General features: G+C 46.6%; 1 long non-coding RNA gene across 1 annotated transcript in view; it reads left to right on the top strand.

Annotated features, from left to right (window-relative positions):
• Window positions 1–19,627, top strand: part of LOC142492046 (uncharacterized) — a 94,394-nt gene extending 74,767 nt beyond the window's left edge. The window contains exons 2-3 of the long non-coding RNA XR_012800691.1: window positions 17,951–18,046; window positions 18,478–19,627. This is a non-coding gene — a long non-coding RNA (uncharacterized LOC142492046). The remainder of the gene's footprint in view (window positions 1–17,950; window positions 18,047–18,477) is intronic.
• Window positions 19,628–26,436: the final 6,809 nt, after the last annotated feature.

The following is a 26,436-nucleotide window of genomic DNA, read 5'->3' as shown; positions in this document are numbered from 1 at the left end:
GGGTAAACGGCTGCCGGGTCCACGGGGGACACCTGCGGGGAAGAACCGGTGGCCCCACATCTGTGGGAGCACCGCGGACCCGTAGGGACCACCCGAGGGCCACCAGACCCCCGTGGAACCATCCGAGGCCCCTCAGACACCTGTGGGTCTGACCTGGGGCCCCCCAGAAAGACGCGGGCCTACCCGTGGAGACCCCATTGTGGCCCACGGTGACCCGCGGAGACCACCTGGTGGACCACGGCACCTGGTGGGGACCACCCGTAGGCCTTCAGACCCTGTTTGAAACATGGTGCTGGGCTACTGTGAGGTCTACGGACACCCGTCAGGCCCACCGGGGACTCCCGTGGGCCTGGGGTATTAACCCTGTATGTAAAATAATAAATCATGTATTTATTGGGGGGCACAGGGGGTGGGTTATGAATTTAATAAATATAATGATGTTTATTCTGGGGCTGTGTATTGTTTTTATTGTGGGTACTGGGGGTGGGGGAAGGGGGTATTGGCCCCAAGGGTATGTGGGTAGGCCTCCCAGCTGGGTATTGGATAAGGGTGGTTAGGCCTCATGGGGTGGGGGGGTAGTGGGGGAGGGTATTTAGGCCTCCCGAGTGGTGGGTGAAGGTGGGTTAACCCCTTAATGACCGTAGCGGTTACTAACCGCTATGGTGATTAATGGGTTAGGGGAGATTACATTGGCTGTTTTTATTCTTGTTTATGTTTTGCAGCATCGGAGGGGGCATGGACGGTGATGAAGATGAGGATGGCCTTCATCGTGGCAGCCGGACAAGGGTGAGTGCTATATGTATTTATTGTTCTTTATGTAATTTAAATGGGCAAATGCACTATTATCCATTTGTGGATAATAGTAATTGTGCCCATTACTATACTATGTGTTAAGGGGGGGGGGGTGTATTTCTTAATAAGTATGTATGTGTTTTTAAATTTATTTGGGGAAGCACAGAATTGGTACTGCAGGTATGTGGGGACACCTGCGGGTAACACCCGAGGGCCACCGCCGGCCTATATTATCATTGCTGTGCATATATGTACGGTCTGTTAGGGGGGTATACGGGTTGTTGGTGTAATATATATATATATATATATATATATATATATATATATATATATATATATATATATATATATATATATATATATATATATATATATATATATATATATATATATATATATATATATATATATATATATATATATATATATAAAAACAAACATCACAGCTTGCACTCAATGTACTGGTTCATATAGACAGGTGCTAGTCTCAAATAATAGAAAAACAACATTACCATTCTCTCGTCCGGTAAAGAAAGACTGCACTCGGTTCAGTAATCATGAAAAACTGTATTGGGCATCTGAATAGAAAAGATAAGTCACCCAATCCGACGTTTCGGTCCTGGAATAGGACCTTTCTCAAGGGGGTGCAATGAAAGACTGATAGACAAGCATATATATACCCTCACCACATGTGACAAACACACCTGACTCACATTACCTACAATCCAAATCTCTGCAAAAATCACCTGCCAGGTGTGTGTAATGAGCCGTCGCCATCTTGGCTCTCCTCGGACTATGTATACTCTGGCAACCCGTGATCACGGCTTGGACCTCGGCTCTCCTCATCTCTCCGCTCCCTGACCTCGGCAAGGGATCCACTATTCTACTCCTACACCCGGTACCGGCAAGTATTGTCCAAGATGGCGACGGCTCATTACACACACCTGGCAGGTGATTTTTGCAGAGATTTGGATTGTAGGTAATGTGAGTGACTTATCTTTTTTATTCAGATGCTCAATACAGTTTTTCATGACTACTGAACCGAGTGCAGTCTTTCTTTACCGGACGAGAGAATGGTAATGTTGTTTTTATATATATATATATATATATATATATATATATATATATATATATATATATATATATATATATACATGCATTTATTGTGGGGCTGTTGTGTGTGTTTTTTTTTATTGTGGGTAGCGGGGGTGGGCAAAGTGGGTATTAGCCCCAACAGTGGTTGTTTAGGGCTTGCGGGTGGGTAGAGGGAGGCTTAACCCCTTCATGACTGTAGCGGTATTAACCCCCCCGCAAGCCCTAAACAGCCACAAAGGGCCAAATACCCCTGTCACCCACCCCCACTACTCACAATAAACCTGGCATGGGTGGTTAACCCCTTCATTGCCTTAACGGTTAGCCGCTAAGGTAATGAAGTGGGCTTTAAATGCATTTTTCCTGCCTCGGATGCATGCCGGGGGGCTCCAGTGCTGGTATTAATGGGTATCAGCTCCGGAGACCGCCGGCATCAATCCCAGGCAGGAAAAAGGCCTGATTTTTTCTAAGTGTTGACCTTGCCGATGCTTCTCCCACAGCAACTTAGTACTATGGAAAGAGACCTCGCTCAAACCCCTAGATGGAGTAGCGACGAAACATGCTGCATGTCGGGCATTTGCCGACACACCACTACTTTTGTATTACCTAACAGTACTGCTGAAATGTTTAGTGCTTCTCATGGCATCTTCACTTGATATCTAGATCGTGCACTCCTTGATACACCCACTTAAAGAGGTGTCCAGCACTGCTACAACTTTGACAGTGCTCCCTGTGCTCACCCACAAACTATATATAACATATGCGAGCTGGCAATGATTCCCTCAGTTACAAAGGGTTAGAACTGTAGCTGAGACAGGGTGCACGTATACCTGTATAAGACCACATCTCTATATGGTGATTTGAGCTAATAGAATCATGATACATACACCAGCTGGACCTTCCATCTGATATACAGGGTGACTCTACAATTACAATAGGAAAAAACCTGTCCCGTTTTTCAATGCCAAATCAATAGGAAAAAACCTGTCCCGTTTTTCAATGCCAATTCTTCTGTTTAGTTTTGGACTTTAGCCTTTTCATATCAGCACATTACATCAGTGCAGGCAGCTACCATACAACCTAGACTTGCTACACACACTATTAAGATTTGGCTGAGTATCAGTAAACATTTGTATGCATTGATCTTTCACACACTGCCTCAAACACTTCCTATTTTGAGCCATTTGGCATGAGATCACTATCCCACACTGGCACCGACTAGGGATACCCAGTAGTAGTATAGACTTATCCAGTCTATTTTTATCTAAGTGAATTACACCACACAACATTGTAAAATATTTAATAAACTTTTTTTATTTTATCTTGTGCTTTGTACATTTCATTCACCCCTGACCATAGTATATTATAAGGGTCTGCTGTGCGCCAATATAAGGGACCTTTTGTACCTGTCTCAGGTACACTCCCCCATCTCCCACAGCAACTTGCCAACTTTAGTTGGCGGGCTGGATTGCTGTACAAATCTTAATTCTAGTGTGCCGATCAGCAGCGAAAAGCTGATCGGGCCTACTAGAATTGAGCGTGTTTCAGAATGTGCCAATAAGTGGCTTATCGCCAGCCGGCTGCCGAAAAGTTTTTTCGGATATAAAAAATGCAGATGTTTGGAACTTATCGGCGCTTACTGAATCGGAGAGGCAATATTGTGTGTGTGTGAGTGTGTGTGTGTGTATATTACATAGTTACATAGTTACATAGTAGATGAGGTTGAAAAAAGACATAGGTCCATCAAGTTCAACCCATGCTAAATTTAGACAACAGATACTTTATCCTAAATCTATACTTACTTATTGATCCAGAGGAAGGCAAACAAAAAACCCCATTAAGGGGAAAAATTAATTCCTTCCTGACTCCAAGAATTGGCAATCGGATTAATCCCTGGATCAACATCCTTCCCATGTATACTTATTTGGTATATCCCTGTATACCTTTCCCATCTAAAAAGATGTCCAACCTTTTTTTGAACAAGTCTATTGTATCTGCCATCACAGTCTCCATGGGTAATGAAATCCACATTTTAACTGCCCTTACTGTAAAGAACCCTTTCCTTTGTTGCTGGTGAAATTTCCTTTCCTCAAACCTTAAGAGATGGCCCCGAGTCCTTTGTACTGCCCGTGGGATGAATAGTTCTTTTGAAAGCTCCTTGTATTGTCCCCGAATATATTTGTACATAGTTATCATATCCCCTCTTAGACGCCTCTTTTCTAATGTAAATAAATCTAATTTAGCTAGCCTCTCCTCATAAGTTAGAATGTCCATCCCCTTTATTCATTTGGTGGCTCTTCTCTGCACTCTCTCTAGTTCCATAATGTCCTTTCTTAGGATTGGTGCCCAAAATTGTACTCCATATTCAAGGTGTGGTCTTACTAATGCTTTGTAAAGGGGCATAATTATGTTTACTTCCCTTCCATCCATTGCCCGGTTGATGCAAGATAAGATCTTGTTTGCCTTTGCAGCTACTGCATGACATTGGGCACTATTGCTAAGCCTGCTGTCTACAAGCACTCCTAAATCCTTCTCCATCAAGGATTCCCCCAATGTATCTCCATTTAATTTGTAAGTCGCCTTTTTATTCTTGCATCCCAAATGCATAACCTTACATTTATCTGTATTAAACCTCATCTGCCATTTACCTGCCCACGTTTCCAGTCTCTCCAAGTACTTCTGAAGAGAAATTACATCCTGCTCTGATTCTATTACCTTACACAATTTAGTATCATCAGCAAAGATGGAGACTTTGCTTTCGATCCCACCCTCAAGGTCATTAATAAACAAGTTAAAAAGCAGGGGTCCCAGTACCGATCCCTGAGGTACTCCACTCACGACTTTAGCCCAACCTGAAAAAGTTCCATTTATGACAACTCTCTGTTGTCATAATATGTATAGTTGCATGATGAAGCCACTGTACAAATGAATGGGTGAAGGGTGGGTATCGGGCCAGGGTGGCTTAACCCCTTAATTACCTTTGCGGTTATTATCTGATACGGTGATTAAGGGGTTAATTGATATCAGAATGTAATTGCAATGTATTGGCTATGTATTTTGTTGGCAACGGAGGACACGGATTTTGCTGGCGAGGGGGCTTCTTATTGATGAGGTGAGTAGAACTTTATTTATTTTATTATGCTACTTAATGTGTTTAATAATGGGCAGATAATCTATTATCCCTATCTGGATAATAGTTATTTTGCACATTATTGTACTGTATGTGTTGTTGGGGGGGGGGGGTGGGATTGATGTATTTAATGTATAGGACATGTTTATTTTTTTTACATACAGGGTTATTTCCTCAGGTCTGCGGGGACCTATGGAGACCACCTGCGGTCTCCTCGGGCTTTTCACGGGTAAACGGCTGCCGGGTCCACGGGGGACACCTGCGGGGAAGAACCGGTGGCCTACATCTGTGGGGGCACCGCGGACCCATAGAAATCACCCGTGGGCCCCCAGACCCCCGTGGGAACCACCCGAGGCCCCTCAGACACCTGTGGGTCTGACCTGGGGCCCCCCTAAAAGACGCGGGCCTACCCGTGGCGACTCCATTTTTGCCCACGGTGACCCGCGGAGACCACCTGGTGGACCATTGCACCTGGAGGGACCACCCGCAGGCCTCCAGACCCTGTTTGAAACCTGGTGCTGGGCTACTGTAGGTCTGTGAGGGGACCCATCAGGCCCACCGGGGACTCCCGTGGGCCTGGGGTATTAACCCTGTATGTAAAATAATAAATCATGTATTTATGGGGGGGCACAGGGGGTGGGTTATGTATTTAATAAATATAATGATGTTTTTTGTGGGGCTGTGTATTGTTTTTATTGTGGGTACTGGGGGTGGGGGAAGGGGGTATTGGCCCCAAGGGTATTGGGTAGGCCTCCCGACTGGGTATTGGGTGAGTGAGGGTGGTTAGGCCTCACGGGGTGGGGGGGTAGTGGGGGAGGGTATGTAGGCCTCCCGAGGTGGGTGAGGGTGGGTTAACCCCTTAATGACTGTAGCGGTTAATAGCCACTCTGGTGATTAAGGGGTTAGGGGACATTACATTGGCTGTTTTTATTCTTGTTTATGTTTTGCAGCATCGGAGGGGGCATGGACGGTGATGAAGATAAGGATGGCCTTCATCGTGGCAGCCGGACAAGGGTGAGTGCAATATGTATTTATTGTATTTATTGTTCTTTATGTATTTTAAATGGGCAAATGCACTATTATCCATTTGTGGATAATATTAGTTGTGCCCATTACTATACTGTATGTGTTAGGGGGGGGGGGGGGGAGTTATTTCTTTATAAGTATGTATGTGTTTTGACATTCATTTGGGGGGGCATAGAATTGGTACTGCAGGCCCGCGGGTAACACCCGAGGGCCCCCGCCGGCCTATAGTATCATTGATGTGCATATATGTGTATGTTAGGGGGGTATAGGGGTTGTTGGTGTAATATATATATATATATATATATATATATATATATATATATATATTTAATTATATATTTATTTATTTATTTAGTTATAAATTTATTTATTTATTTAGTGTGGGGCTGTTGTGTGTGTATTTTTTTTATTGTGGGTAGCAGGGGTGGCCGAAGTGGGTATTAGCCCCAAAGGAGGTTTGTTTAGGGCTTGCAGGTGGGTAGCGGGAGGGCTTAACCCCTTCATGAAGGGGTTAAGTGCACCCTCAACCCCCCCGCAAGCCCTAAACAACCACCAAGGGCCACCAAGGGCCAAATACCCCCTTCACCCACCCCCTCTACCCACAATAAACCTGGTATGGCTGGTTAACCCCTTCATTGCCTTAGCGGTTAGCCGCTAAGGTAATGAAGTGGCCTTTAAATGCATTTTTCCTCTGATGCATGCCGGGGGGCTCCGGTGCTGGTATTAATGGTATCAGCTCCGGAGACCTCCGGCATCAATCCCTGGCAGGAAAAAGGCCTGGTTTTTTCTAAGTGCTGTTCCACCGCTCATCCGCAGCCTCTCCCCAGCAATTTGTCAACTTTTTCGGGGCGACACGAATTGGCGTGAAAATCTCAATTCTAGAGTGGCGCAAACCTACTCGCCACTACTAGAATTGAGCGGATTTCAAAACATATCTAGTTGCGGCGCAAAGTGCCTTTTCGCCGCGCCGATGGCGGGACAAAAATAACTGCCAACAAACTTGGCGTTTTTTTTATTTTCGCCAAGTTTTCGCCCCTTACTGAATCGGGGTATGCATTTTTGGCGCAAAAAGGGCGAAAAGTGCCTTTGCGCCGCTTACTGCATAAGGCCCTGTGGCAGGACGGCCTGTAGCCGAGGTCAGGGAACAGTCCACACGTGTAGTTTCAGGATAAATGAAAACATTCAGTGGCTTTATTTCTCCACAGCAACATAACATGCGGGTACAATGTCCCTTTAAGCAAATAAATCCTGCTCCACGTTGGGAGAAAACTGACTAACACAGCAGTCCTAGCTAGCAGGCTGGCTGGCTAAACCATACCCAAACCGTAAGAGTCTTTTTAAGCAGTCATGCAAACAAATGAAAGAAATCTTACTTTGGCTGCAGTAAGTAGTGTGCTGTATCCTTCTGGCTAGCAGCACATCTATCCATGTGCTCTCATCTGGGACAGGCAGCTACTGCTGGTAACAAGATCCTTATCTACCTTGCTGGCTCTCAGGTGTCAGCTTACATCATGATTAGCTAGCTCCACCTGAGTTAACCCTTATGAGTGCTGGATGAAGCACTCAGACATATGTTTCCAGGCATAACTGATAGGGGTTGACTTCACCCTGTCACATACCTCCCCTGTTTGTGTGTGGCTAGTGTCCCACAAGGCTGAAGCCCGACCCTCCACTCCTTCTCTGGCCAAAAATCAGCATTTCCATGGTGTTTTCCAGGTCTATGCTGAATATCAAAAGAGAAGGGTTGGAGGGCCACATACCACCTGGTCAACCTTGGATTTGTGTCCTTCATGGTGTTTAACCACTTCAAGGGCGCATGGTCAGTGACCAGGGTGAAGTGTTCTCCGGCGACATAATGTCTCAAGGCCTCAATTGCCCATTTTACAGCGAGGCACTCCTTCTCAATAACGGAATACCTCACTTCCCTTGGGAACAGCTTCCGGCTGATGAACAGTATGGGGTGTTCAACACCATCAAATTGCTGAGACAGCACTGCTCCCAGTCCTACCTCTGAGGCATCCATCTGGATGATGAAGGGCTCTTTAAAATCTGGGCTCCGAAGAGCGGGGCCCTCTGACAGGCACTTTTTTAGCATCAAGTGCGTCAAGACCATTTAACTTGGGTCGGGGCACTCTTTTTTGTCAGATCTGTTAGGGGTGCAGATATTTCTGAAAAATTGGGGATAAACCGCCGGTAATACCCTGCTAACCCCAAAAGGGAGCGGACCTGTGTCTTTGTCTGTGGGGTGGGGACTTCCTTTATGGCGGCCACCTTGCTAGCTAGTGGCCTTACTATCCCTCCCCCAACGGCATAGCCCAAGTACTTTGTAGTGGATTTACCCAGGGCACATTTTTTTGGATTTGCAGTGAGCCCTGCTTCTCTTAAGGGCGTTAGGACTGCCCTTAACCTTTTTATATGAGACTGCCAGTGTCTGCTATAGATGACAATGTCATCCAAGTAGGCCGCGGCATATGCCCTATGGGGTCGTATTACCTTGTCCATTAACCTTTGGAATGTGGCTGGAGCCCCATGTAACCCAAATGGCATAGTGACGAATTGGTATAACCCGAGAGGGGTGGCGAAGGCAGTTTTGCATTTGGATTCTTCCGCTAGAGGTATCTGCCAATATCCTTTCGTGAGATCTAGGGTAGAGATATACTCTGCTTTCCCAAGCGAGTCAAGCAATTCATCCACCCTAGGCATTGGATATGCATCAAATCTGGATACAGCATTTACCTTTCGCAGATCCACGCAAAACCTCACCTTCCCATCTGGTTTAGGGACCAACACGATAGGGCTACACCATTCGCTGTGGGACTCCTCGATCACGCCCAATTCCAACATGTCTATTATCTCCCTCTCTACCAGGTCTTTTCGGCCCTCTGGCAATCTATAGGGACGGGACCGTACTTTTACGCCAGGTTCTGTTTCAATCCTATGGGACACTAAATTAGTCTGCCCTGGCAGCTCCGAAAAAACATCTGGGAACTGGTCACATAATTCTAGTAGGTCTGACCTATGTTCCGTTGTTAACTGGCCTCCCATGGGAACCTGATGGTCATTGTACGTACTACCCTTTGGAAGCTGCGGACCCAAATCCTTCTCTCCTTCCCGCGGGTGGATGAACAGCGATCTCATCATTTTCCAGGGTTTCAGGAGGTTCACGTGGTAGATTTGTTTACCCTTCCTGGACCCTGGTTGAGAGATCTCATAGTTCACCTCCCCAGTGCGGCGGAGAACTTGGAAAGGACCCTGCCACTTCGCAAGGAGTTTACTCTCTGATGTCGGTAGTACTGTAGTAGCATCACTTGGTCCCCAGGTTGGAAGACCCTCAAGCGAGCATTTTGGTTGTACTGCCTCTCTTGACGTTCTTGGGCAGATTTGAGGTTTTCCTTAGCAAACCGACCTATCATGTCTAGGCGGTTTCTAAGGTCTATGACATACTGAAGGGTATTCTTGGAGGGGGAAGGCTCCTCCTCCCAGGATTCCTTCAGTAGGTCGAGAATACCCTGAGGTTGGCGTCCATATAGGAGCTCAAACGGGGAGAAGCCTGTGGATGATTGGGGAACTTCTCGTACCGCAAACAACAGGAAAGGGAGAAGTTCATCCCAAGCTCGCTTTTCCGTGTTCACAAACTTCCTAAGCATGGTTTTTAAAGTACGGTTAAACCTCTCTACCAATCCATCAGTCTGAGGATGGTAGACTGAGGTCCGGACGGATTTTACCTCCAATAACTTTAGGATATCCTGCATTAACTTTGCCATGAAATTTGTTCCCTGGTCAGTTAACATTACTTGGGGAAGTCCTACCCTAGAGAACAGTTCTAACAGCCTGTGAGCAACCTGTTTAGCAGTGTCAGATCTCAGAGGGAAGGCCTCAGGATATCTGGTGGCATAATCTACCACAACGAGTATAAATTTATGTCCCTTCGCAGAGGGTTCTAAAGGTCCGACCAGATCTACCCCAATTCTCTCGAATGGGATGGCTACCAAGGGCAGAGGAACCAAGGGAGCCGGCTTTTGTTTTTTTTGGCTAGTTAACTGGCATTCAGGACATGTCTCACATAGTTTCATGATGTCACCGTGTATGCCTGGCCAGTAAAACCGGGACGAGATGCGGTCCGTGGTTTTATCTCTGCCCAAATGACCACCCCATGGGAGAGTAAGGGCTAGGGTGAACACCGTTTTAATCAACCCTTTAGGGACTAGTATCTGTCGAATGACCTCCCCTGTTTGTTTAACCTTATTCACACGATATAGAATGTCATTCAAGTTCAAAGTTGGAAACACTTTTATACCCTGTTCATCCATTATCTTATTGTTGACCTGTACCACCTTCTCATATTGTCTAGCCAGAGCTGGGTCCTCCCTCTGCCTCTGACGGAAGTCAGGAAGATCCAGGTCTGGCAAAATTCCCGTATCTATCTGTTCCCCACCCTGGTCATCCCCGGCCATGACCTGCAGTCCTTTGGGCTGACTAATGTTACCAAGAGTCCCAGCCTTTCTTAACCAGTCCTCTTTTTCCGCACGTCTCTGTTTACGTGTCTTTGGGACATGGTGTCTACGGGGAAAAATCTCTGGGGAAAAAGGGAACAAGTCTCCGGGCTTCTCCGGTACCAGAGTAGTATGCTCCGTAGGAGTAGGGGCCAATAATGTTTCGAGGTAGGGCCAGTCTCGGCCAAGTAGAACAGGAGCAGGTAGCCAGGGAGCAACTCCCACTAGTAGGCTAGCCTCTTGATCCTGGATACGCAGTAGAACGTTCGCCGTCGGGTATCTCTTTGTATCCCCATGGATACACTCGATATTCCAAGGAGAGTCATAAGATAGTCTATTGCTTGGAATTAGGCCCTCTAGGATCAGGGTTTTTCCAGAGCTCGAGTCCAGCATGGCGTTTACTTTTGTCCCCTCCAGAGATGCTGGTACTAACCACGGATTGTGGTCCCCTCGGAGACAAGCTGTGGCAGTGGTTCTGCCATATGAACAGTCCATCTCATCATCTCCTGAATCCGCAACCTCGGTCGTCAGCGGAAGCTCTCGACGGGGCTCGGTGTTTGGACCTCTCCGTTGTTGGATGGGGTCCTCCCTTCTGGTTGGTGGGGTTATCCTCTCCACCGGGTGGGTGACAGGAGTCCAGGTTCTTGGGGAATACTGTGGGTGGCGGCCTCCCTTGAGTGATCCAGTGGCCTCGGACCCAGGATGGGCGTCTCTGCGGGAGTTTGTACCAGGAACCCTCCAAGATAGGAAAGGGTCTTCCGATCGGGTTGACTGGATCTCCCGAGCTGGCGGGTTGTAGACCCCTCGATTGTCTGCTCTCCTGCCTCTAGCATCACCGGAAACAACTGGTGTTTGCACCGGCCGTTCCCAGCTATCCTGTTGGGTGTCGTCGCCCAGGAAGTTTTCCACCAAGCGGACCGCTGAATCCAGGGAAAATGCAGCGTGTCTTTTTACCCAGGAGCGGGAGGAGGGGGGCAGTATCTGTATGAACTGCTCGAGCACAAACTGTTCAAGGATCTCTGCCTTGTCATGTTTTTCCAGTTGTATCCACCTGGTACATAAGTCTACTAAGCGGTGGGCTACGACCCGGGGTCTGTCTCTGTTTGTATATTTGACTGTCCGGAACCACCGTCGGTAGGTCTCTGGAGTGAGGCCTAGGCGATCCAGAATAGCAGCCTTTAGTTGCTGATAGTCCATGGCCTCATCTGCTGGAAGAGCCTGGTAGGCTGCTTGAGCTTCCCCTATGAGGAGTGGAGCCAGAATCGTTACCCAGCGATCAACTGTCCAGCCGTGGGCCGTGGCTACCCTTTCAAAAGTAAGGAGAAATGCCTCTGGGTCTTCGTTTGGCTTCATTTTATGCAGCATCACCAGTGGGTTATTTGGAATCCCTGGTCTGCCTGGGGCTGGGCCTTCGGCCAGCAATTAGAGTAGCTTTTCCTCTCGCCGGGCCTGTCGCTCATCTTGCTGGGCCTGTCACTCATCTTGCTGGGCCTGTCGCTCAGATTGCTGGGCCTGTTGCTCAGCTTGTTTCTCTGCTAGCTGGAGCTGTTGCTCAAGGAACTGAGAAAAAATTGTCTCCATTTTTTCCCCCCCCGTCTGTGTGTGTGTGTGGCCCTTCAGATACAGGGCCCGTCCAACATCCCACTTCTGACACCACCTGTGGCAGGACGGCCTGTAGCCGAGGTCAGGGAACAGTCCACACGTGTAGTTTCAGGATAAATGAAAACGTTCAGTGGCTTTATTTCTCCACAGCAACATAACATGCGGGTACACTGTCCCTTTAAGCAAATAAATCCTGCTCCACGTTGGGAGAAAACTGACTAACACAGCAGTCCTAGCTAGCAGGCTGGCTGGCTAAACCATACCCAAACCGTAAGAGTCTTTTTAAGCAGTCATGCAAACAAATGAAAGAAATCTTACTTTGGCTGCAGTAAGTAGTGTGCTGTATCCTTCTGGCTAGCAGCACATCTATCCATGTGCTCTCATCTGACACAGGCAGCTACTGCTGGTAACAAGATCCTTATCTACCTTGCTGGCTCTCAGGTGTCAGCTTACATCATGATTAGCAAGCTTCCACCTGAGTTAACCCTTATGAGTGCTGGATGAAGCACTCAGACATATGTTTCCCAGGCATAACTGATAGGGGTTGACTTCAGCCTGTCACAGGCCCTTTGTCTTGTAATGATTCAAAGTTAGAGACACTCCTCTGAGATGTCCAAATTGGGACACACCTCCTAAATTAAGTTATCAGTTAGTGAGATCAGTTAGTGATAGGAGTTATTGAGTTCAGCTGATAGGGAGAAGGACACAGAAGAGTTCTCCCCCTCCTGCGCACCTGGTTAAGGAGGGAGGGGAATTATGCTGCTAAGAGCAGGATGGCAGAGAATGCTGAACAGGGCCTATGCATGCAGAGAGACAATGCTGTGTATCATGCTGTATGCTGCTCTGCTGAATAAAGACCAACAGAAAAGAGATACTGCTGTGTGGAGTCACTGTCTTTGGTGAATGAGGAGTGTCAGTGGGGGTCCCTCCTCTGAAGACCCAGAGGATTCCTACTGGCTGGAGGCGCTGCTACCACCCAGAGATGACCCAAGCAAGGTACCAGTCTCAACCCCTGTCCCTGTCCTGGGTTCTCCCTTCAACATCGCAGAGCCTCAGCCCTCCTGTTTGCCAGCAGGTCAAAGCACCAAGACCCATTTAATGTAACCAGAAGGAGGGTACCCCCCCAATCTCACGTAGGGGGGGGGGAAATGGGGTTACATATATATATATATATATATATATATATATATATATATATGGAAAAAAGGAAAGAGAAAGAAACAGGCGCACACCTAGTGCATTACCATAATAAAAATTGTATTAAAGGAACATAAAATCTATCAAATGCCCACTCACAAAAGTACAGCAATCAATAGCATGTATGAGATAGGCTCTCATGTGCCAGCAGCTTGATCATCAGCGACCGGCTCAAGTCAATGGCGTCGTCACGTGACCCTCCTTCGTGCAGCCGAAACCGGAAACGGAACACCTCACATTCAGTGTTCAGCGAGAGAGATCCCTCCAGGAAACAATGTCGTGAAAGTCCTTTGTATGGTTGTAAAACAGCCGTGAAGACACACACGAGAGCTAAAATCGCCCCCTATCCCCGCCCCCACTTTTAAAAAAAGGAGTAAATTCCTACTAAGTATTGAGTATGTGAGTGTGTGACTAGTCTGGGTGGGTGGATGAGTGTGTGACTAGTCTGGGTGGGTGGGTGAGTGTGTGACTAGTCTAGATGGCTGGCTGACTGACTGACTAGGTGGCTGGCTGACTGACTGACTGACTGGGTGGCTGGGTGGCTGACAGACTGGGTGGCTGATAGACTGGGTGGCTGACAGACTGGGTGGCTGACAGACTGGGTGACTGGGTGACTGACAGACTGGGTGACTGGGTGACTGACAGACTGGGTGACTGGGTGACTGGGTGACTGACAGACTGGGTGACTGGGTGACTGACAGACTGGGTGACTGACAGACTGGCTGACTGGTTGACTGACAGACTGGGTGACTGACTGACAGACTGGGTGACCGACTGGGTGACTGACAGACTGACAGACTGACAGACTGACAGACTGACCGACTGGGTGACTGACAGACTGACCGACTGGGTGACTGACAGACTGACCGACTGGGTGACTGACAGACTGACCGACTGGGTGACTGACAGACTGACCGACTGGGTGACTGACAGACTGGGTGACTGACAGACTGGGTGACTGGGTGACTGACAGACTGGGTGACTGGGTGGCTGACAGACTGGGTGACTTGACTGGGTGACTTGACTTGACTGGGTGGATGACTTGACAGGGTGGGTGACTTGACTAGGTGGGTTGGTGGGTGACTGGGTGGGTGGGGGGGGACATTTGGCTGGCTAGGTGGGTGGCTGACTACATATACATCCCCCCCCAATACATATTAAACAACCCTTCCAATACATATTAAACAACCCCCCAATACATATTAAACAACCCCCCCAATACATATTAAATAACCTCCCCCCAATACATATTAAACAAAAAGCAGACTTACCGAAGATACGTGGGGGTGCCTGCAGCACCACTACCGGGATGAGCCTGCTGGCTGCTGCAGACAGCCCGATGGGGGGGGGGTGCAGATGCCTCTGCAGGGGCCTGTGGCAGATGGGCAGATGGCCTGATGGGGGGGGCGCTGCGGATGCCCCTGCAGGGGCCTGTGACCGACGGCCCGATGGGGGGGGGCTGTGGATGCCCCTGCAGGGGCCTGTGACAGACGGCCTGATGGGGGGCAAGTGGGGGTGCGGATGTCCCTGCAGGGGCCTGTGGCAGATGGGCAGATGGCCCAATGGGGGGAGGGAGGGGCGCTGCGGATGCCTCTGCTGGGGCCTGTGGCAGACGGCCCGATGGGGGGGCTGCGGATGCCCCTGCAGGGGCCTGTGGCAGACGGCCTGATGGGGGGCAAGTGGGGGTGCGGATGTCCCTGCAGGGGCCTGTGGCAGATGGGCAGATGGCCCAATGGGGGAGGGAGGGGCGCTGCGGATGCCTCTGCTGGGGCCTGTGGCAGACGGCCCGATGGGGGGGCTGCGGATGCCCCTGCAGGGGCCTATGGCAGACGGCCCAATGTGGGGGGGGGGGTGCAGATGCCCATGCAGGGACTTGTAGCAGACGGGCCGATGGGGGGAGAGGGGCAGATGGCCCGTTGACCCGATGGGGGGGAGGGGGAGGCACTGTGGGTTCCCCTGCAGGGGCCTGTGGCAGATGGGCAGATGGCCCGATGGGGGAGGGATGCTGCGGATGCCCCTGCAGGGGCCTGTGGCAGACGGCCCGATGGGGCGTGGGGGGGGTTGCGGATGGCCCTGCAGGGGCCTATGGCAGATGGCCCAATGACCCGATGGGGTGGTAGCACTGCGGATGCCTCTGCAGGGGCTTGTGACAGATGGCCTGATTGGGGTCGGGGGGGGGGGGGGGCTGCGGATGCCCCTGTGTCAGACGGCCCTATGAACAGCTGTGGATACCCCCGCAGGGGCCTGTGGCATACGGAGGCGTGATCTGACGGGGGAGGAGGGAAAGCACTGCTGAGAGGCAGGGGAGGAGGGAAAGCACTGCTGAGAGGCGGGGGAGGAGGGGAGGTGCTGCTGAGAGGCGGGGGAGGAGGGAAGGCGCTGCTCAGAGAGCCAGGGCGGGGTAATCTCCCGCAGCAACATGAACGCGCCTCCGGCTTTTTTATTTTTTTCTCCTTCAGCGCGAGTGGGGGAAATTAAACAGCAGCACATGGGCTGCTTGGGCCAATCGCCAAGGGGCAATTTTGGGTGGCCACAGGCGACCGGGCGACTGGGATTGTCAAACACTATATGTATATATGTATATATATAGTGACAAACGCCCCTCTTTGTATCGCTGACATCTGTCTGGGCTCTTCACAACACAGGTGCCTATGCAGAAAGCTCCTGAAAAAAAAATCGCAGCGGGTTTTGATTTGCTATTTTTTGCCGTTTTGCTCTCACAGTATGTAGAAAGGCCCGAATACCAGTGAGAGAAACATTTGTAAACATGGCGAGTAGTCAGTGGCGTGATTCTTGCCTGTGTGAAAATGAGGAAATGGCGTGGCATGTAAATGAATCATGTTTTTTTTTTTGCATTGTGCGAGAATCTCGCAAGAACTTCAATTAGTTGAGCGACCTATTTAAAAAGTGTATTTTGGTTAATCTTTCTCTGTGTTCTTTGGAGTGGTTGAGAGGCAGACAGAGGTAGTATTTGTGAGGATTTGAGATTATTATAGTTGGATTGAATTGGATTGAATTGTGATAGTATTGTGATAGTGTTGTGATAGTGTTGTCTTGTTTATTCTAAATTTATTTCACCAATTTTTTGTCTTGTTAGGTTGAAAGTGTTTGAGTGTGTCATTTAAATTCTTTATTTGTGAATGTTAGAGGTATGGAAGGGAGGAGTGGGAGTAGGCGTGTGAGTGATGGTGATGTGACTGGGTGGTGAGTGGTGATGCTGGGGTGAGTGGTGGTACTGGGGTGACTGGTGGTGCTGGGTCTGGGGTAACTGGTGGTGGTAGGGTGACTTGTGGTGGTAGGGTGACTGGTGGCTGTGAGGTGACTGGTGGTGGTGAGAGTGCAATTCTCCTGCATTCTCTTGAATTGGAAGACGGAGAGAGCAGTCAACAGCAAACCTCAGTGGTTGGATCTGGGCAGGAGAAAACTATTGCCAATAAAAGGAATGTAAAATTCAACGATGAGGAAAACAGAGTCCTTGTTAAGTGCATTTTTGAGATTTATGATTGTCTATTTGGTCATTTAGTAGGTAAGAAATTAATTAGCAATGAATTTCACAATTTATCTTGTAATTAATTATATCATTTGTCGTCATTCACATAGAACTGACATTAACATAAATGTCATTGTGTATACGTACAAACGTTATATTATAGTCTTGGCAACCATGTTACAAATAGATGTATTGTACAATAGTATGTAAATATTATTGTTACATCTATATTAATTGTAAACGTATGCCTACAAATAGTTTCTATAGACATGGGCTTAACATAAACTCTGGCAAAACATAATCTCAAATACTGTAAATGTTATCTGAGTTCACACATTTAAAAAAAATTTAAACATAGATTTGAAGATATGTCCATGATCAAGGTTATTTTCTTGTATATTTAAATGAAAGACATCGGCATTGGTGAAAATGAAATTGTGGGAACACATTCGAGTGTCTGTATCTGGCTGTGGTAATCAAGTTCGAAGTCATGATAACTGTCGCAAGAGGTTTGACGATATCAAACGGAAATTGAAATACAAATTACAATCACAACATTTACATGCTTCAGGCACAGGGGGAGGACCTCCTGCACCCAATTTAAACCTGACTCCGTGGGAGGAGCAGTTGAGTGCAAGATTGCCGCCCATGTAGGTTGAACGCTTGCCAGGGGATCTGGATATTGGGTGTATGATCATCCGTTTCCTGAAGGTAATTATTTGTGTTGATGAAAACAATTTGATAGTAATACAGTTTTGTTGTTGTTTTCACAATTCTCATCAATTATGAATACTAAACAATTAACAGTGTCATTACTTCATAATACATGGCAACATTATTTCGTGTAATAGTTTAATATTTATTATGTGATTCAAAATTTACACTATTACCCACCCCTTCCTACATATATAAATTAACATGATATGATAACATATGAACATATGTTATATTTCATTTGTTACATACAAACATTCTTGCTATGTACCATAAACAGGTGGTGATTTTCACACATCAATTAATTTAAATATTTGGAGAGGTGATACATTAATACATAACATTATTTAAGTAACAGAGAATTAAGCGTTCATATACTTGCTTAGTAACAAAATCCATTTATATACTCCATAGTGTGCCCGCTCGGATCAGATGTGCCACCAACTACAGCACAGGTCACCTCACATATGGCATCCCCTGCATCACAGGAGTCATTACCATTACTTGAAGGTGAGCCCATCAATGAATACTATAATATAATAGTGTAGCACCTTCTATGCCACAGGTACACTTGCATAGGACCTTGTGACAGTTGCAAATGTGACTGAAATAGACCGACTTTCTTCTTCACTACAAATACACGTGATGTAGCAGCAACATATAAATAGTGTTGTTGATGTCTTTAATCAATCTAATTAATGATGAAATAACAGAAATATAGATATTTTGATGCATGTCACATGAAGCAGTTTGTTTCCATATGGCTAAAATTACTGATTCCCAATTGTCCATCATCTATTGACTTAACAATGTTATTTCGTGTCAAATAGAAGTTATTATTGCACACCAAATCAGCAGGCATTGAAATAACTACAGTAACTGTGATGGTCATTTAATCTGTATCAATAAATTAATTTTGTTATAATATTGATTTTTTATAGATATACCGAGTCCTGGAAGAAAATCTGGATTAATGGATTCTCCGTGCTTATCGTTAATGGATAGTCCTGTGAAAAGCCAACACCAACCTGCTCGTGTGAATACTGATCCTGCCCACCAGGAGCACTGGGATTCAATTGAAAGAGTAGAAGAATGTTTAATGCAAAGCCAGGTATTACGTCATGATCAGTTGATGGTTGTTCATGAGAAAATGGTTAGTGAAATTCATCAGGTGAAATAAATTTTGCTGAAGAATAGTGCAGAATTCACCATACATAATCAGTTCATGGAATCCATTGCTTCCAGTTTGGTCAAACAAAATGACCTTCAGTACTCTGCACTGGCATCTTCATTCTTTCCTGCTTCATATGTAGGCTCATTCCTGGAAGCACTATTTTCTCCTGCAAAATCTACTGACCAACGTGATCAAACAATAGAAGTGTCCCACACCCACGAATGCCATGTTCACCAACAACACAAATGGAATCATGTCCAGAGCCAGTAATACAATCGTGTCCAGAGCCAGAAATGGAATTGTGTCCAGTGCCAGGAAGAGAATCGCGTCCAGAGCCTGGAATGGAATCGTGTCCAGTGCCAGGAATAGAATCTTGTCCAGAGACAGAAATGGAATCTGCTCTAAAACAAGAATCCTCTACGCACACACACACGGAAGTGTGTCCGCAAACTGCCATAGAGGCGTCACAAGAAGTAGAAATAGCCCAACCACCTGCAAAAAAACTTTAAACAGGACATAAAAGAAAAAGAGAGGAAATATTGGTGCCCACATTCCTCCACATGGTTAACACACAAAAAAACAAACATCCACTCTGCCCACACCAACACCAATGCCAGACCAACCAGCATGACCACGACAACACCAATACCAGACCAACCTTCAACCAGCATGACCACGCCAACACCAATGCCAGACCAACCTTCAACCAGCATGACCATGCCAACACCAATGCCAGACCAACCTCCAAACATAATGAGCATGCCTACTTCCATATCAGACCACCTTCAGCCATTGTGACCCTGAAAACAACACAGGAATCCACAAATGTAATTCCAAAATTGTGCAAACCGCGTCACCGAGATACAATACGTTCAGAAGATCAGCAAATGAAACATCCAATGACTCATTCCCAAAAATTGCTGTCATAAAATAAATAAATATGACTGTTCAGTATTTTGTTGTTGTTGCTGCTGTTATTGTGTATTAACAAGAAATGGTCCAGTTAGTGTTCTATTCTTCCAAATTTATACATTTGTTGAACAAATTATGTCCATGCACATACAATTTATATCTATCCTGGCTGTTACCTGGCTGTGCTCCGTTGCATCCTGCCACGGATCTCCACTTCAATACGTAGTGCATGTTACTAAAACATGAACATTTATAACATCATCCAGTCATACATGTCCAAACATGATATACTTTAAACACATGGTAATTAGAAAATACACACATTATATTACATACAATGCATGTATGTCATGGATTTTTAGCCACAAATTATGTAGTGCACAATTAAATTAAATTAGTATATACATACTGTAACAGGGGACTTATCCCTGTTTACAAATGTGCCTCTAATCCAGCAGTGTGGTGGTTAACTGCTGGTAGGCAATTAACTAACACCACCTGGATGATTACAGGTGGTAGAAAAAGCCTGCCTTTGGGACAGGAAGAGAGACTCCTTAGCTCACACCTGAGCTGAACTAGGAGACAGAGCAGAGATTCCTTAGTCCACAACTGGGCTGAACCAAGGAAGGACAGATGTCTTGAGCGACAAGCTGACCACAAGACAAAGGGGACAAGATTCTAAACTTGGAGCCTGACATTGCCTGTGCACACAAGGGTGCGGTTCCAAGAGAGCAGAGACGCTTCCCCTACAGCAGCCCAGCTAACAGATAAGACCTTTCGTATAAGACTATTATCTATGTCTATGTGTATTGATAAATGTCTCCATGATTTGGGGCTGGTAAATAGCTTAGCTAACCAACCCAGTCAGAGAGGGCTGAGCTACATGTGTAGATAGTCTCCAAAGCAGAGATAGTTTTTTTGTTTGGCTTATTCTCTTATGTTGATTTTTGCTGTGTTTAAAGCGACAGGCACAATAAAGCCTTGTTATAATTTCACCGTAAAACAGTCTCCATTGTGTACCTCTGCACATGTCCTCCTACATGTGGTGTGTGAAGTGGGATGAGAGGTGGCTTTTGAAGTTAAAAGGGCCCGGAGATGGACTTTGGAAATTTTTGTTGTTGTGCTTTTTACCTACAAACAGCCTGAGCAACATAAACAATCACATGCAGCAGAGATCAGAGTTAAAGCGACACACCCAGGCAGGAAATCTACACTGCACTGAAATTCACAAAACCATAGATGGGCTCTTTTTCCCAAGAGGAGAGAGAGAGAGACTGCTGAAGCAGGTAAACCTTATTTGCCTATCACAATAAAGTGTAATACAGTATGGTCATTGAAATAGGGGTTTTGCCTTCCAGCCATAGTCAGGGTTCAAGAAGTGAGTTAGCCCTTAAAAGGGATAGGCGTTTGTTTTTAAATGTTTCGCTGAAGCAGTGAATGGAGTATATGCAGAAAAGTGTGATAATTGATGCAAGACTGTGCTGAAGCAGGGGAATTTTCAGCAAACAAATGCTGAGTGTAAAATTGCCCTACCGGGGAAAAAGGGATTGCTGAACTGTGTAAAATGTATTCCAAAGCCAATTACTGAGTGTTGAGTCACCCTGCCGGGAGTGAAAGAAATATTCCACTGCAAAGAATGTTTTTTTTTCTGCAAGTAAAAAAGTCTGCCTATATATCTTGGGAGTAAAACAGGCAACCAAAGTGTGAAGAGTGAATGCCATAATACCCAAAGATGAGACTGAAAATGACTGAACTCAAGCAGAAAACCAAATTCTGTTGCTGAAGCGGAGGGATTGCACATAGCAAGTAAATGGTTTAAAGCAAATGCTTTTGCTGAAGCCAGAAAATGGGCAGCTAGCAAGCATTGTATTTAAAGAAATAGAACCCTGGGAATTTAAAATAGCCACACAGCTGAAGTCAAATACAGACTCTGTAAAAATAGGGAAGAATTTTTTTTCCTGGTGTAAAGAACCCCACCACACGGAGCAGTGTCCCTTCAGGCCTTATTCAGACGATGAGAGTGAATGCATGCACAGCACTGCTAATATTGTAAAACTTACCCAAGGGAAGAAAAAGTCTACAGAGAGGCCTGTGAGAGCTACGACCTCTACAAGCAAAATATGCCCACCTGTAGGACAACAACCATTTGGGGTTCTAGCAAATACAGTGACAACAGCTGCAATAGCGCCTCCTGAGGTCAGGAAGAAAAATATACCTGATAGCCCCAAAATGGAGGACAAAATACAGCGTTCCTGTAATGAACCCTACCCCACGGAAGAGTGGCCCTTCCAGTCCGATGAGGAGGAAGACATCTCTTATGGGGAACCCAAACCGAGTTACACCCACAAAACACCCCAAGAATGGTGGGGGTGCCTGAACTCGGTAGGAACCGAAAAAACCGCTCCCTATGATGACGAATATGACCGGCAGGAGAAACAGCGGGACCAGCGGATCACCGAATATTTCCGTCAGCTGTTACAGTTGCAAGAAAAGCCAGGTGGATCCAGTGACGCTGCTAAAATTTCAAATGAAGATGGAGACCCCAGTATCCCTGAGGGGACGGTGTCATCCAAAACAAAAAGGCGAAAAAAGAAAAGCGGTTCTTCACTTACCGTGGAAGGAACAGACACATCTGCAGATCTTGCGGAGGAAAAGGGGGTCCGAAATGCCCTGCAGCCTAGAGAAAATGGAGAAGTCGTCCCGCGGATGACCGAATATCCAGAGGGCCCAAGGCAGAAGTCGTGTACCCCAAAGAAGTGTCTTTCCGGTGCTAATAGTGAGAAACCCTCAACCAACCATCCCAGGGAAGCGGAGCCGGAACCGGTGAGTGACGATCCCTTGACCAGCCCTGGGGATACCCTGAAGGTTGCCAGGCGTGACTGTGATCGGCTCCGGGAAAATAACGTGAAGCTACAGGAACATGTGCTCGCAATGTAATCTTCAGCCAGGACAGAATTGGACAATCTCAAGACTGAGCTAGATACTGCAAATGCTACTATTTCCGCCATGGATGAAAAGCAGAGCCAATCTGATAAAATGATGGCTAAGCTGAAGCGGAAGTATGAGGAGGCACTGAAGCAGATGACAGTCTTCCAGCAAGAGGTTCACACTCTTCGCATAGAGCTGAATGCCTCACAACAGGAGGTCAACAGTGTCTGGACAGACGTAGATGTATCTCAGAAGGAGGTTCATACACTCAACAGAGCACTGGATGCCTCACATCATGAGATCAACAGCTGCCGCACAGAACTGGAAGTCTCCAGAAAGGAACTTCACAGTCTCACTGAGGAGCTGGACATGTCAAAGAAAACTATCCTACATCTTAACTTAGATCTCAAAGTCTCTCAGAAGGAGCTTCAGAACCTAAACCTGGAGATGGAAATCTGACGCCAGGAGACAGTCCGCCTCCAAGCAGATGTGCAAAAATGGAAGGTGGACTGCAAGGAGGCCCTGAATAGTACAGAACAAGAGACAGGGGGTGCCCAATGCTACAACCAATTGACAAAACATATATGATGAAAAATATAAAGTAAAATACTTCAATAATAATAATAATATTAAATACTTGGTTATTTAGTTAACCCTTTGGCCAAAGGCGTCATAAGCCTGCATACCAACGTCAAGGTATAACCACAATAATGCAGGTCCTACACTACACTACATTGTGAACCTTTCCTTTTACCTCTGTAAGAGGGGAAGAACCATTATAGGTCTTGTTCCTGCAGCAAGGGATCTTCATAATATCGATGTATCATCCTAATGTGAAGTGTATAAGTGCTACTGTATCGATGCAGACTCGACACAATGAGAATATGCATGAATACGTCCATCTCACATGAGCGCGCAACTTACATTGTGCATGGCTATTATGCTGAGCGACATGAGAGACGCTTATATTCAGTAAACTACGATCAGCACTTTATAAGTGCAATGATATTAGTTTTATTATATTACACATAATTATTAACAGAAGTGTACCTTCTGTTGCGCAAGTGTACCTGCAGCATTGCGCAAATTGAGCTGCGCAATATTTGCCATGTGTGGTGCTTGCGGTTGCAGAGGCCCCGCGCTCTTCCCACAGGCATTTAAATTAATGCCATGGGATAACATGAAGCCTCTATAACTCATTTACCTTCTCTTCGGCGACGCCTCGCCATGGCAACGCGGCATCAAATGACGCCGCAGGGTCATGTGACGTCACGTAGGCATGGCAACGGAACATCACATGACCCGCGGCGTCATTTCATGCCGGGAGACGAAGAGAAGGTAAGGAAGGTAAGGGAGGTAAGGAAAGGGGGAAGGGGGGGCGTGAGTCAAAAATATTGCGCATTGCTGTGTTAACGTATACAATGTTGCATACATTATATTCTGTGTTACGCATGGTTCAACGCAAAAATATTTTTAATAAATATATATTTAATTATCCATATTTGTTTTACAGAAATTATTATCGAACAGCGACAGTACTAATATCTGATTTGACGAGACTAAAAGAACATCTTCAACAACAATTTAGGTTTATGTCTAAGACATTGTCTAGCTTAATCATCAAGTAAACTGTTAAGGGTAGTTGTAGACGGACGTTCACAGAGGTACACAATTGGAGACTTTTATAAGGTGAAATTATAATAAGGCTTTATTGTGCCTTTTCCTTTTCACCAGGAAATCATCCAAACACAGGGGGGAAACAAAGCTTCTATTCACTTGGGAGTATTTCTAGTGAAATCCTATGCAATTAATTCACATCTCCCTTAGTTAAGCATTTCTCCCAGCCCCAAACAAATAGCATGTAATAAGCAGTCTCTTAATAATAAAAGTCTTATCTGTTAGCTGCTGTAGAGTAAGCTTCTCTGCTCTCCAGGAACCGCACCCGTGCGTGCACAGAAAATATCAGCATCCAGGTTTAGAAGTCTTATTTGGTGTCTTGCAATCAGCTATGCTGGGCAGAGCTCAAGACCGGTCAGCTCCAGAGATATGTGTTCTCTTGGTCAGTCTCTCCTGGGAGACTCAAGAACACTGCTCTGTCTCCAACGTTCAGCTCTCAGTCAGAGCTAAGGAGTCACTTCCTGTCTCAACAGACAGGCTTTTGTAAGCAATCTAGATCAGGCATGTGGTGTTTATTAATTTACTACCAGCAGTTAACCACCACACTGCTAGATTAAAGGTACATTACTTGAACAGGGATTACTCCCCTGTTACAGTAGGAATGATGAGATATTTGATGTCATGCATTATATACACTAAATGTAGGACATAAATACTCCTTCATTGTAACGCGTAGCTCACCACAAACTAAGCATGACCACGGTGCTGAGGTAAAGAATTGGTTAACGCCGACCCACAGCCTAGAATGTAGAGTAGTCGTTCAAGCCAGGTCAGGATTATAGATAGGAGAATGGTTAACGTACTTGCCAGGTTCAGGTGCGGAGAGTTACGGATCGGTTGAGTGCGTATCCAAGTTCAGGATTGGAGAGTAGCGGATTGTTGGGTATGTAGCCAGGTTCAGGATAGGAGAATGTCGGATCGTTGGAGTACTTAGCCAAGGTCAGGACTGGAGACAGGAGAATGGTCATACAAGCCAGATCAGGAGTGGAGAGAAGTGGAGTCCAAGGTACTAGCAGGGTTCAGGCAATGAGAGGTTAACACACGCGTCATGAAGGCCATGGGGCGGAGCTCAGATCACGCGTCACTCCCAAGCTGATTCTTAGAGCAAGAGGGGATGGGACCAATCACGCACCGACCCGCGCGTGTCTCGGAGATCAGGGGGCGGAGCCGAGAATTAGCGTTATTCCCATGGCGATCCTGACTTTCGCCAGAGTGGGGGCGTGGATTGAATCGTGCATCAGCAGGGAGGCTGGCCGAATGCACCCATCGTGCGTCAGAGAGGGGGATGGGATTATGAATCAGCGGGCGGAGGATCAGGGCGCGCAAGGTCCGCGCGCGCTTACTGGGACCACGAAACCGCATATCGTGAGTGTCCATCACGGAAGGCTTGTTGGGGCGAGGAGAAGGTCTGCGACCGCCAGGATAATGAATCCTCACATTCAGGAGCGACCTCTGGGCGACTCCACGATGGTTTCTCCGGAAATTTAACATGGAACATATGGACCACCGCAACTGAAAAGGCATTCTGGACCACCGGTTTGAGAAGAGAAACGTGAAATACAGAGGGGATCTTCATGGATGGCAGAAGAGCGAGACGGTACACCACCAGATTGATCCTTTCAGAAATCGCAAAGGGTCCAAGAGATCTAGGTGCTAACTTCATAGAGGATACCTTCAGCCTGATGTTCCTGGATGACAACCAGACCTTGTCGCCAGGTTTAAGGTCCAGAGCAGGTCTGTGGTGGCGATCTGCCTGATTTTTTTGCCTATTGACTGCTTGCCTGATGTTGACCTGAATCTTTTTCCACAGGTCCTGTAAGGTTTTTATCCTGTCATCCACCGCTGATACCCCTGAGGAAGGTAAAACAAGAGGAAGAGTGGAAGGGTTGAAACCGTAATTTATGAAGAACGGCAACTCCAGGGTAAAGCTGCTTTATGCGTTATTGTCTGCGAATTCTGCCCAGGGTAAGAGTTCTGCCCAGTCATCCTGAGATTCCGACATAAAGCAATGTAGATACTGTTCAAGGGACTGGTTGGTCCTCTCAGTTTGACCATTGGTCTGTGGGTGGTATCCCGATGAGAAATGGAGGGCGAAACCTGGCTGGAGACAAAACTAGCGCCAGAAACGAGAAATGAATTGCGATCCTCTATCTGAAACTATTTCCAAGAGGTACTCCATGTAACCGAAAAATCTCCCTGATAAAGATGT

This window comes from Ascaphus truei, chromosome 4, assembly GCF_040206685.1.
Source record: "Ascaphus truei isolate aAscTru1 chromosome 4, aAscTru1.hap1, whole genome shotgun sequence".
NCBI classification, from domain to species: domain Eukaryota; kingdom Metazoa; phylum Chordata; class Amphibia; order Anura; family Ascaphidae; genus Ascaphus; species Ascaphus truei.
The sequence above is the reverse complement of the archived record's forward strand: the minus strand, read 5'-3'. Positions and strand labels throughout refer to the sequence as shown.